The 12,920-nt window shown below is 41.8% G+C and overlaps 1 protein-coding gene across 1 annotated transcript in view; it reads right to left on the bottom strand.

Moving 5' to 3' along the window:
- Positions 1-780: 780 nt before the first annotated feature.
- LOC140727429 (RNA-binding protein 12-like) overlaps positions 781-12,920 on the bottom strand; it is a 219,466-nt gene continuing 207,326 nt past the window's right edge. The window contains exon 3 of the transcript XR_012098864.1: positions 781-2,353. The gene's annotated coding sequence lies outside the window, so the exon portion shown is untranslated. The remainder of the gene's footprint in view (positions 2,354-12,920) is intronic.

The raw sequence follows: 12,920 nt of genomic DNA on the forward strand, positions 1-12,920 counted from the left end.
TTTGCAGATTTTTGCATGATTTCAATCATATTTATCACTTTCTCCTTTTCAAGTTAATGGGACAGACATTCAAATACACTTATTAATGTCACAACCACGGATTCAGCAGTGCAGTAGATAAGGCAATCGCGCTTGTGAATTTGCATGTGTCAGCTCATTATATTTAATGGTGAAAGTATTTAACTCCATATTTGTCGTCATAGTGCTTCTCGAGACTCAGAGAGAGCACAGCAACACCTCGCTGCCTGTTCGCTTTCGGCCTTCTCTGAGAAATTGGACTTTCAAGTCAACTGACGCTGAAGACTAACAGTATTCGTTTAATTTTTAGATTTTCTTTTCATCCGCAGTGTAGGCTTTGTTTCCCATTTGAGAGTTTTAGTTAATGGCCCTATTTGGCCTAGCACTTATTGTTTATTTTCCCTTTAACACTGTTCACGTTAAAGATTGTGAACTATCGACCTGCTTCAGTGTCTCTCACTCCGCACTTGGGCCACATTCAAACCTGGTAACAACTATCGCTAAATACATAACACAGCACTGACTCCACATCAAAGGTGCATTTAATGTCAGAGAAATGTATACAATATACATCCTGAAATTCTTTTTCTTCGCAAACATCCACAAAAAATGGAGGAGTGCCCCAAAGAATGATTGACAGTTAAGTGGTATAAGCCCAAGTATCCCCAGATCCCCCCACCCACACAGAAGCAGCAGCAGAGCAACCACCCCCCAAAAGCAAAAACAAACCATCAGCGCCCCCCCCCACTGAGCACTCAAGCATGCAGCAAAGCATCCATAAAGACACAGACTTCCAGTACCCCTGAGACTACTCGTTCACCTGGTAATTCTCTCTCTCTCTAATAAGGAAAAAGGAGGCATGGGATCCAAGGGGACATTGCTTTGTGGATCCAGAACTGGCTTGCCCACAGAAGGCAAAGAGTGGTTGTGGATGGGTCATATTCTGCATGGAGGTTGGTCACCAGTGGAGTGCCTCAGGGATCTGTTCTGGGACCCTTACTCTTCGTGATTTTTATAAATGATCTGGATGAGGAAGTGGAAGGATGGGTTAGTAAGTTTGCTGATGATACAAAGGTTGGAGGTGTTGTGGATAGTGTGGAGGGCTGTCAAAGGCTACAGCGGGACATTGATAGGATGCAAAACTGGGCTGAGAAGTGGCAGATGGAGTTCAACCCAAGTAAGTGTGAGGTGGTTCATTTTGGTAGGTCAAATATGATGACAGAATATAGTATTAATGATAAGACTCTTGTCAGTGTGGAGGATCAGCGGAATCTTGGGGTCCAAGTCCATAGGACACTTAAAGCTGCTGCGCAGGTTGACTCTTTGGTTAAGAAAGCGTACGGTGCATTGGCCTTCACCAATCGTGGGATTGAGTTAATGAGTTAAGGAGCCAAGAGGTAATGTTGCAGCTATATAGGACCCTGGTCAGACCCCACTTGGAGTACTGTGCTCAGTTCTGGTTGCCTCACTGCAAGAAGGATGTGGAAGCTATAGAAAGGGTGCAGAGGAGATTTACAAGTATGTTGCCTGGATTGGGGAGCATGCCTTATGAGAATAGGTTGAGTGAACTCAGTTTTATTACCTTGGAGCGACGGAGGATGAGAGGTGACCTGATAGAGGTGTACAAGATTACGAGAGGCATTGATCATGTGGATATTCAGAGGCTTTTTCCCAGGGTTGAAATGGCTAGCAGGAGAGGGCATAGTTTTAAGGGGCTTAGAAGTAGGTACAGAGGAGATGTCAGGGTTAAGTTTTTTACACAGAGAGTGGTGAGTGTGTGGAATGGGCTGGCTGGCGGCAGTAGTGGAGGCGGATACGATAGGGTCTTTTAAGAGATTCCTGGACAGATAGATGGAGCTCAGAAAAATAGAGGGCTATGGGTAACCCTAGGCAATTTCTAAGGTAAGGACATGTTTGACACAGCTTTGTGGGCCGAAGGGCCTGTATTGTGCTGTAAGATTTCTATGTTTCTCTGTAATAAGAGGTGACCCCATCTCACAGCTAGAGGGGAGATATAACACACAACTTGCTGATTTACAATGTTAAAAGTCTGTTGCGTGGCTTCTTCCGAGCTCTGTGCCCAAAGAACTTGGGTCTCTGGGCACACAGCCAACAGCCAGCTTGCTGCTTTCGATCTTCCATCTCCCACGACACACCAATTCCATGTGGCGGCACCGACCTCGAGTCCGCCTGCCTCCAGAGCCACGGAATCCCAGAACCCTGAAGGCGCCCTGCATATCGAATAGCAGCCAGACGTGAGACCCAGAGAGCGGGTCCCATTCCCGCAAAGAACCGAAGTCAGCATGTAACTCCAGGTCAGGGTCTTCAAATGAACCTTGAAAGAGAAAAATACAGATATTAAAGATAGAAATAGAGCTGTTTCCAAAGATGCAAGCAAAGGAGTCACTGTTTCGCACCATCATTCTCCTTATTTCAAACTCACTCGATAGATTTCCCCCACAGAATGACATCTGAGCCTGAGTTCTTCCAGCACTTTAGAGTCTTAGAGAAGTACAGCACAGAAACAGAATCTTCAGCTCATCTGGTCCATGCTGAAACCACTTAAGCTGCCTACTCTCATGGTCCTGCACAAGGACCATAGCCCTCCGTACCCTGACCATCCATGTATCTATCCAGACATCTTGAAATCAAACTTGTGCTGGCAGCTCATTGCACACTCTCACAACCCTCTGATTTAAGAAGTTTCCCCTCATGTCTCCATTAAACTTTTCTCCTTTCACCCTTTTTCCCATGACCTCTGGTTGTAGTCCCACCCAATCTCTGTGGCAAAAGACTGCTTGCACTTACCTTATCTATACCCCTTATAATTATGTATACCTCCATCAAATCTCCTCTCAATCTTCTATGTTCTAAAGAATATGACCCTAACCTATTCAATTTTTCCTTATAACTCAGGCCCTCCAGACCTGGGAATCCTTGTAAATTTTCACTGTACTCTTTCAACCTTGTTTACATCTTTCCTGTACATAGGTGACCAAAACTGCAGGCAGTATTCCAAATTAGACCTCACCAACGTCTTATACAACATCCCATCCCCTGTACTCGATACATTGAGTTTTGAGGGCCAAAGTGCCAAAAGCTTTCTTTACTACACTATCTACCTGTGACACCACTTACAACGAATTATGGACCTGCATTCCCAGATCCCCTTGTTCTACTATTCTCCTCAATGCCCTACTGTTCACTGTAAGACATACCCTGGCTGGTCCAGCCAAAGTGCAATTCCTCGCACTTGTCTGCATTAAATTCCATCTGCCATCTTTCAGCCCATTTTTCCAGCGGATGCAGATCCCTCTGCAAGCCCTGAAGGCCTTCCTCATTGACCCCAATCTTGGTGTCATCTGCAAATTTGCTGATCCAGTTAACCACATTTTCATCTGGATCATTGATATAGATGACAAACAACAAAGGACTCAGCACCGATCCCTGCAGCACATCACTAGTCACTGGCCTACAGTGAGAGAGGCCACCATCTACTACCACTCTCTGGCTTCTCCCACAAAGCCAATGTCTAATCCAATTTACTACCTCATCTTGAATGCCAAGCAACTGGACCTTCTTGATAAAACCTCCCATGTGGGACCATGTCAAATGCCTTTCTAAAGTCCATGTAGATAACATACACCAGCTTGCCTTCATCCACTTTCCTGGTAACTTCCTCAAAAAACTCTATAAGATTGGTTAGACATGACCTATCATGCACAAAGCCATGCTGACTATCCTTAATCAATCCATGTCTATCCAAATATTTATATATATGGTCCGTTAGAAAACTTTCCAATAACTTTCCCACAACTGATGTCAGACACACTGGCCTATAATTTCCCGGTTTATGTTTAGGACCTTTTTTAAACAGTGGAACAGCACTGGCTGTCCTCCAATCCTTTGGTTCCTCTCTTGTCACTAAGAATGATTTAAATATCTCTGCTAGGGTGTCAGCAATTTCTGCGCTTGCCTCCCATGGGATCTGAGAGAACACCTTGTCATACCCTGGGGATTTATCCACCTTCCTCAGGATAGCAAACATCTCCCCTTCTGTAACTGTACAGGGTCCATGAAGTTGATGCCACTTTGCCTCACTTATACAGACTCTCCTGAGTAAGTACAGAAACAAACATTTTATTTAAAACCTCCCCCATCTGTTTTGGCTCCATGCATGGATTACCATTCATATCTTTTGTCCCTTGTAATCCTTTTGCTTTAAAAAGGTATCTGTAGAGCCTCTTAGGATTCTCTTCCACCTTGTTGCTAGAGCAAATTCATGCCTTCTTTTAGTCCTCCTGATTTCTATCTCAGGTGTTCTCTTGCATTTCCTATACTCCATAAGCACCTCATTTGTTCCTGCTTGCTTCTACCTGCTATGCGCCTCTTTTTTCCTCTTAACCAGGGCCTCAATATCTCTTGAAAACCAGGGTTCCCTACACTTGTTATCTTTACCTTTTACTCTGACAGGCACATACAAACTTTGTTTTCTCAAAATTCCATTTTTGCAGGCCTCCCACTTACCAAGAACACCTTTGCTGGAAAACAAACTGTCCCAATCCACATTTGCCAGATCATTTCTGATACCATCTGATACTTATGTTTGTATTTGCTCCAAATTACAGCTATGTCTCTAGCAGCAATAAATCCATTTTCTCTTTGGCTTCAGCTTCTTTTGAAGCCTGGCCACCACTTAGAGAGGATGTTCTCTCTACGTGCAGCTCTAACATCCTCCCTGATCAATAGTGCAACTCCCCCACTTCTTTTACATCTCTTTTATAGTGCTATGTCTTTTACTACCACTAACAACATCTAGTTGGCCTTCGAGATGTCTATTAAATTCTTTAAATGGTAGAACCCAAGAACCAAGAAGAGCTGACGGAGGCACAGAATAAAATACGCAAATGATGCAACTTAGAGAAAAAGGATCTCTGCCTGCTGGCCTGAAGTGAAGCTTACTTGAAAGACTGGGCAAAGGAGACACGGAGGGTGGGGGCTGTCCGAATTGCAGAATATTTGGTATGAAAGGGCTAAAAGAAACCTCAAATCAGAGGAGATAAGGACATGCCAACATTGAATTTAACAGTTAAATACTCTGCGAATGAAAATGCAGATAAAAGGTGAACAATCAAAAACTCAGCCTTCAGAATCCTAATAATTGAATGCTAACACAACAATCCAACTAGTACATTTCTGTAAAAGAAGGATACTTTGAGCTTTCAGAAAAGCATAGCTCAGGCCATGACCTGATCACCATGAGCCGTTTGGAGGCAGGGCAGGTGTAAAGGGGTAGTAGGGTCATATCTGTTTTAGTTTCACATGGTCTGATATTTTTCCATGAGTGAGCTGAATGCAGAGCATACCTACCATAAAAAAAGCTGGAAATAAGATTTATAATTCCATTGCCATCATTTTAGATATGATAATAAGGTCCTTGGAAGGACTGCAGTTCAGACAGGAATGTGACAATAAGATTCTCTGCTCAATTTCCTGGCCATCGCTTGCTGGGTCCACCAACTGTGAAACATACCCTGTGAATGCAAACATGCAAATTGTTGGAGCACTCATGCGCATTCCATGCAGAAGAAAATGTTATCTCAGCTACTCACAAGTCTTGGCTCCGCCACTCATTATTTCTCCTGTGCATGGAGGTAGCAGATAATTCACTGCCCTGCCCCATTCCTACAACATGCATCTTGCTTTCAGATTCAGAATACTATCTCCGTTGTATTAAGAAGCTTAGACAAAATTATTTTGGGCGCAAGTGCTGGAGTAAGTCTCCATCCTGCCAGTGCTTTGTGCTGTTCTACAATAATAGAATAAGAAACGGTGTTTGTAGGCAGAAGTGTGAAATAATCCTGGCCACGACTGTTGGAGGTGAATGGTGGAAGGTCAGCTGAGGACTACAGAACAGGAAATTGTTCAGAAACAGTAGCAAGGCTTGGGTTGTTTTCTGTTCTGCGCTGAGTTACATCCTTTTGTCGAGCACCCTCCTGAACCCCCATGAAGCAATGTAACTTCTCCATGTACTCTTTCCCCCTGATAAGGCATCCAATCTCACAAACTGTGGTGAAAGGGTCCTACTTTCGTCATGAGCTACTGTAATCCATATCAAGTTCACTCGCCTGTTTAACAATTACTAGGCCTGTCTCTGGCTCAGAAGCTGATCTTTGTAAATGCATCTCAAGTTCGAATCATAAATGAAATAGTATAATGCAGAAATACAAACCAGCCATGTGCTCCTATTCCTCCCAGCCATCTAGATACTCTGACTTGAACACCATACCCAAGGTATTACCTTTCTTAATGCTGGTTTTCAAATGCAGTAACATTAAGTTTAAGTTCAGAGTTTATTGTCATCTGACTGTACTACAACCAAACAAAACAACGTTCCTCTGGACCACAGTACACCCACACAATATATATCACAAACAGCACATAAACCAAAATATTATACTAGAAATAAGTTAGTAAACTGTAATTCAAAATGCACGTAGTAAAGTGCAGCACAAGTAAACAGCTCACTGTCCTAGTGACAAGACCTCAGTGGTGACAGGGTGTTCATTAGTCTCACAGCCTGAGGCAAGAAGCTGTCACCCAGTCTGGTGGAAATAGCGCTGCTGTTCCTGCACCTCCTTCCTTACGGTAGAGGATCAAAGAGATTGTGGTAGGGATCCTCAACAATGATTCAGGCCCTTCGGGTACAATACTCCCATTAGTTGTCACGGGGGGGGGGGGGGGGGGGGGGGGGGGGAAGGAGACGGAGACCCTATTGATCCTCAGTGGTTTTTTCGGTGTTCTATAGGGTCTTACGGTTTCTGTTCCACACAATGATGCAGCCAGACAGGACACTGTCGATGGTGCTCCTGTAGAAAGCTGTTAGAATGGGGGCGGGGAGCCTTGCATGTCTCAGTCTCCTCAGAAAGTGTAGATGATGCTGTGCCTTCTTGACTAGTGAGGTGATGTTTTGGGTCCAGGTTAGATCATCCGTTAGGTGCACACCTAGAAGCTTTATGCTCTCCACTCTCTCCACGGCAGAGCCATTGACGTGCAATGGAGAGTGGTTGACCTGTTCCTTCCTGAAGTCCACAATAACTTCTTTGGCCTTGACGACAATGAGATGCAGATTGCTGTTCATGCACCATGTGTCAACCCCTCTACCTCCTTTCTGATTGCCAACTCATCACTGTTGCTGATAAGGCCAACCACTGTGGTTTAGGATGAACCTGGCAGTGCAGTCGTGAATCAGCAGTGTGAACAGCTGCTGACTGAGCACACAACCTTGGGGGACACCAGTGCTCACACTGACGGAGCTTGAGGTGTTCCTGCTAACTTGGACTGACTGGGGTCTTCCCATCAAGAAGTCCAAGATCCAGTTACAGACAGGGGTGTTGAATCTCAATAAGGATAGCTTATCCACCACTTTCTGAAGGACGATCATATTCAATGTCAAGCTGAAGTTGATGAACAACATCCTGGTATACAAGGCATCGTTTTCTAGGTGGAACAGTATGGAGTGGAGGGCTGAGGCTATGGCATCATTACTGGGTCAGTTTGAGCAGTAGGTGAACTGGAAAGGACCCAATTAGCTGGAAGGTGGGAATTTATACGACCAATTGCCAGCCGCTCAAAGCACTTCGTGATTGTCAGGTTGCCAGTGCCACTGGGCAGCAATCATTGAGGCCAGTTACCACTGCTCTCTTGATGGTGGCTGCCTTGAGGCCTGCAGAGACAGCGAACTGTTTCAGAGATGTCCCTCAGAACCTGACCAGTATGTTAATTGGCTTTGAAGCTTTGTGTGAGTTTACCCTGACTAGGGTCCTCCTCACCTCAGCTGTGGCCAGACAGGGTGCCTGTTCCTCAGGGTGTGAGGGGGCTTTCCTCAATGGCTTATCATTCAATTGGTCATAACAGAAAGCATTCAGCCTATCAGGAAGGGAGGTGTTGCTGTCACTGACACACAAGATGGATGTTATCGGCCAGCTTTGTATACATTGCCACATATGCTGCATTTCACTGGTGTCTCAAAGATGTCTGTGGATTTTCTGTGTACACTCATGCTTCGCCTTCCTGATGGCACGGGAGGGTGCAGCTTTTGATGACCTGAGAGTCGTTCTGGACCCTGATCTGAAAGCAGCGTCCTGATCCCCAAGCAGTGCAGGAACCTCTGCAATCAGCCATGGTTTCTGATTTGCTCTGGTGTTAAATGACAGTAATGTCCTCAATGCACTTTCCTAAGTAGCGATTCGCCAATCCCGCATTTCCATCAATGTTGACGTGATGATCATAAGTAGTTGCCTCCCTGAATCTGTGCTCCTGTCTCCATGCTTTCAAAGCAGTCCTGCAGCACCGAAGTGGCCAGGCCCCGATCTCCCTATGAACTGATTTGCCTTGTTTAACCAGTGGTCTGTGTGCAAAGATTAGCAAAATGGAAATGTAGTCTGAGTATCCGAGGTGAGGATGGGGCATAGCCTCGTAGGCTCCACCTGTGTTGGTATAAAAAAAGATTAACACTTTTTTCTGGATGTTACTTTCTTTTCTTTTTGTATTCTCAGCTCTGGTCTCTGAACTACATTTTCTTTAGATTATGGTTATGAGTGGTCTCTCCTTTAGTGCTCCATATCTTTTCCACTAGTACTCAGTTCCATGTGAGTTCAGGTTCAGCTTTTCCTAGTAAGGCAGCTCTTCCCAGTCCTTGTACTGGTGTCAGCATCCTTTAAACGAAAGCCCATCTTTCCGATGTCATTTACTTTCTGGATTTGTTTGGCTCTGGTCTATTTATTATGTACCTTGGCTGCCAAATCTAAAGAACTGATAATGGAGTTCAGGAAGGGGCGGGAGGGTGAACATGCAACAGTCTACATTGGAGAGTTGACGGTGACGGCTCTAAACTCATGGGGTCAGTACATCGATGCAATCATAAGGAAGGCATGCCAGCGTCTTTACTTTCTGGTTAAGGTGGTTTGGCATATCAGCAAACACCTGAACAAACTTGGACAGATGTCCTGTTGAATGTGTCAGGTCTGGCTGCGGGCTGCGTCATGGTCTGCTTTGGCAACTCGAATGTGCAAGAATGTGAGAAGCTGCAGAGAGCAGGGGTATCAGCCCAATAAATCACTCATACAGTTCTGCTCGCTATCTACATGAGACTCCACCTCAAAACTCAACATCTATCAAAACAGATCCAGGCCATGGCATCTTCTCATAGGCATGAGGCCCAGAAGCTTGTCCACAACGTTAGGTTCAAGAACAATCACTCTCTTCACCCATTCAGTTAGAACATAAAATAGTATAATACAGGCCCTTCAGCCCATAATGTTGTGCCAACCTTCTAACCTACTCTAAGATCCTTCCCTTCCCTCCCACACAGCCTTACATTTTTTCTCTCTTATCTATATGCCTAAGAGTCTCTTAAATATCCCTAACACCATTCCTGGTAGCACGTTCCACACACTCTCTGGAAAAAACCTATCCTGTATTCTTTCCTCCAATCACTTTAAAATGATGCCGCTTGTATTAACCATAATACAGTTCTTGAAACAACTTGCACAACCTTAATCACTACCTCATTACAGCAACACTACGACCACTTTTTACTACAATGAACTTTATTACTTTGTTCTAGTTGTGTTCTTTCTGGTATAATTTATGTTTTTCTTCTGACTGATGTGTCTTTAATGTATCTGTGATGCTCCTGTAAGCTGTTCATTGCACCAGTGCACATATGTAACTGTGCAGATGACAATTTTGTCTATTCATTTACCTGTATCAGGTGATTTTTGAGGACATAGAGCCATCCTCACTGCTATAACCTGATACCAAAAATCCAAACTTAGGGTCAACAACCGAGTTCCTCCAGCATCTTGTTTGTTTCTCAATATTTTCAGCGTCTGCAGAATCTCTTGTGTCTGTGTTTTTCCCTCCACTGTCTGATCCGCTGAATGTTACTATAATTTCAGGTGTCCTTGTATATCTTTTACCTTAATGTAACGTCACAGGGCACTTGAATCCATTCATTTTAGCCTTTGAGGATTACACTTTACCTAATCTGGCAACACAAATGCTTTATTTACCACGCAGTCTGATACGCAATCTACAAAGCACGCCGATGTCTCTTTTAGTTTCATTGTTGGAAAGATTGGCATGCCTGGATTTCATACATTCCTCATTTTGCTTCCATGTGCAGTTTGCATTAAAGTGGTTAATCTTATCCAAACTTCATTTGCTATTGATCATGCATACTTGCTTGAGCTTATCCACCTTGGCCTAGGTACAAATTTAACTATCTCTATAGAAATAATCACTGCAGCCCATTTAAGCATAAGAAAGTGCCTTAACCAGAATCATAACCAAGGTTGATTCATTCCTTAAAGGAATCACTTTCTAAAATGCATGGTATCAACAGCATTTTAGAAAGCAGGAAATAATTTATCAAAGAATTTCCCTCAACAAGTTAAGGCACCACAGTTATCAGAAACCGAGACCCGGATAGGCAAGACTTAGACTTTATTGTTGATTGTCTAATAATAGGTGTCATTTGCATTGCCTTATTTCTGAGTTGCATAGATTTAAAATAATTAATATCAAATTATTCAGCCACACTTTTTCACTATCAGAACTAAGTTTACAGAGTCCTATTATAGTGTTTCGTATTTTCTTACACTATAGATCTATTCAGCCCGCCTGGTCTACACCGGCTTCTGCACCAATCCATTTAATCCATTTTCCCCAATTGTTTCATTGTAACCTGTTCTATAACAAATGAGGTGATTTACAGGTCTATTAACCTATCAGGCAAGAGATCTTTCAGATGCTTCAGGAAACAAGAGCACCTGGAGGAAACCCATGCATCACAAAGATACTGAGTAAATTCCACATCACATCCAAAGTCAGCAATGAACCAAGATTGTGAGAGCTGTGCTAACCCAACCTGAACCTTCATTATGTTCTCTGACTTCCAAAATTATATTTTTATATAAAAATGTAAGTCTGGAAAACTTAGGCAAGTGTTAAGCTTTACTTGATAACGATAAGTAGAAGGAAGTAGAAGCTTTGTTTGTAAACTTTAAAGAAAAAGACAGATGAAATAGGGCCAAAAGGAAGTGGGTGTAATGGAGTACACAAGTTAATTTTTCATATGTTACTTAAAGACTCTGTTAGTTCTGAGATTTACTAATACAACAATAAACCATTTCTGATGCTTCAACAGCTTTATTGCTATAGCATTAGCAATATTTTTTTTCAATTTTGCAGTGTATGAACTAAAATGATTGACTCAAAAATCACCAGCATATTTGGATGCCATAATTTAATCTCTTAGTTTTGATTCTGAACAAAAGAGTAAATTTGAAGTATGTTGAATAGGTCAGATATACCATCAGTAGCTGCATCTCCTTCTCCTTACCAAAGAGTTTGAATTTGGCTTTAGAATTTATTATACAAATAAACCTCGCCATATTTAATTTTCAAATAAAATTATAAACCTATGAGTGGAATAGATTATGCTGCAGAGTTGAACTATTTAGCATGCTGTTTTAAATTGTCTTTCATAAATCATCCCCAGTAGCTGTGAATTATAAATTGTTCAACTTAAGTCTTCACCATGTCTAAAAACATACTTTTAATTAAAATTATTTCAAAACTATTTACTATTAAGTTGACAATAACAATAAAATAATCCTGAAAATGTTTATTTCTGTGATCAAAAATGTGTTGCTTTTGCTCTAAGCTACAAAAGACCTTCAAATTCAAGACATTAAACAATGTTACTTTTCCTCTGGGGAATAAAATTATGCCAGTCTGCCATCTCCTGAATTTTCATCTCATCAATGCATTGTGGAGGGATGGCTTTGGTTCTCCTTCTGCAAGAAGCTCACAAGATAACAGATGAAGTTTGTCTTCTCGGCGTCTGCCTTTGATTTAAGTGAAGCAATAAACAGAAATGAAAGCATGAAGGTACTTAGTTAATTGACCTTTATTGTGCCTTCTGGTTCATTTGGGAATGGAAATTAAATTAACATGATAATTCAGTCCTACTGTGTTAAGGCTGCCATAAACCTTTTGATTTTATGGCTCTTGATTTAATACTTTCTTTCCTAACTGCTTTTAATTTTCAGTACGACAATGCATTTCTCGGGTTCACGTTGTGACTTTACATTATACACTTTAAAAAGAATGAGCTTCAGAACAAAGATATGTGCTTTTGTCTGCATGTGGCTGAGTCTTAGAATCCTAAAGTGCCCCATCATTTATTTATTATTTTTAATTACTATTATTTTATACTTTCTAATTTTCCAGTGGACTTTCTTTAATAAGTGAATTTTACAGTCAGGGCATGTAAGACAAATGCATATTAATATGTGTTTACATCTGTTTCATATTAATATTCATGCTGGAATCCACATCACCATGCACAAAGCCAATTTTCTGACCATCTGTGTGATGGCTGGTGGTTGCAATGAATAAATTTTATTTGTGAGGGAAGGAATAAATCTTTTATATGCATTTCAATGCCCAAATTTTCCTTTCATAAAGGCTGGATTTTTGTTGTTGTTGTGATACAAATTACACAGACAATAAAATCCACTGAATTTATTTGGCAACTTTATTCAGACATCAAAGCATGATCCAGAGCTGATTTATTGTAATAATTTGTATTTGTGCATGAATATTTTAGGGGTGTTCATACTGTTGTTAAAGAGAATGTGCTGAATAGACTTACCTCATGAGGTTTAAATTATATTTATTTTGTGGAAGCCTATTGTTTAACATTTAATTCATCTAAATGAGAAATGTATATTTGAGACAGTTGTTTTCAGAGACTTAACCCTTCAAGTGCTGAAGTGTCTTTAAATCATTTGTCATAATGGGTTAGACATTCTATTTCAAATTGTATGTTC

The sequence above is a fragment of the Hemitrygon akajei genome, chromosome 1 (assembly GCF_048418815.1).
Source record: "Hemitrygon akajei chromosome 1, sHemAka1.3, whole genome shotgun sequence".
NCBI classification, from domain to species: domain Eukaryota; kingdom Metazoa; phylum Chordata; class Chondrichthyes; order Myliobatiformes; family Dasyatidae; genus Hemitrygon; species Hemitrygon akajei.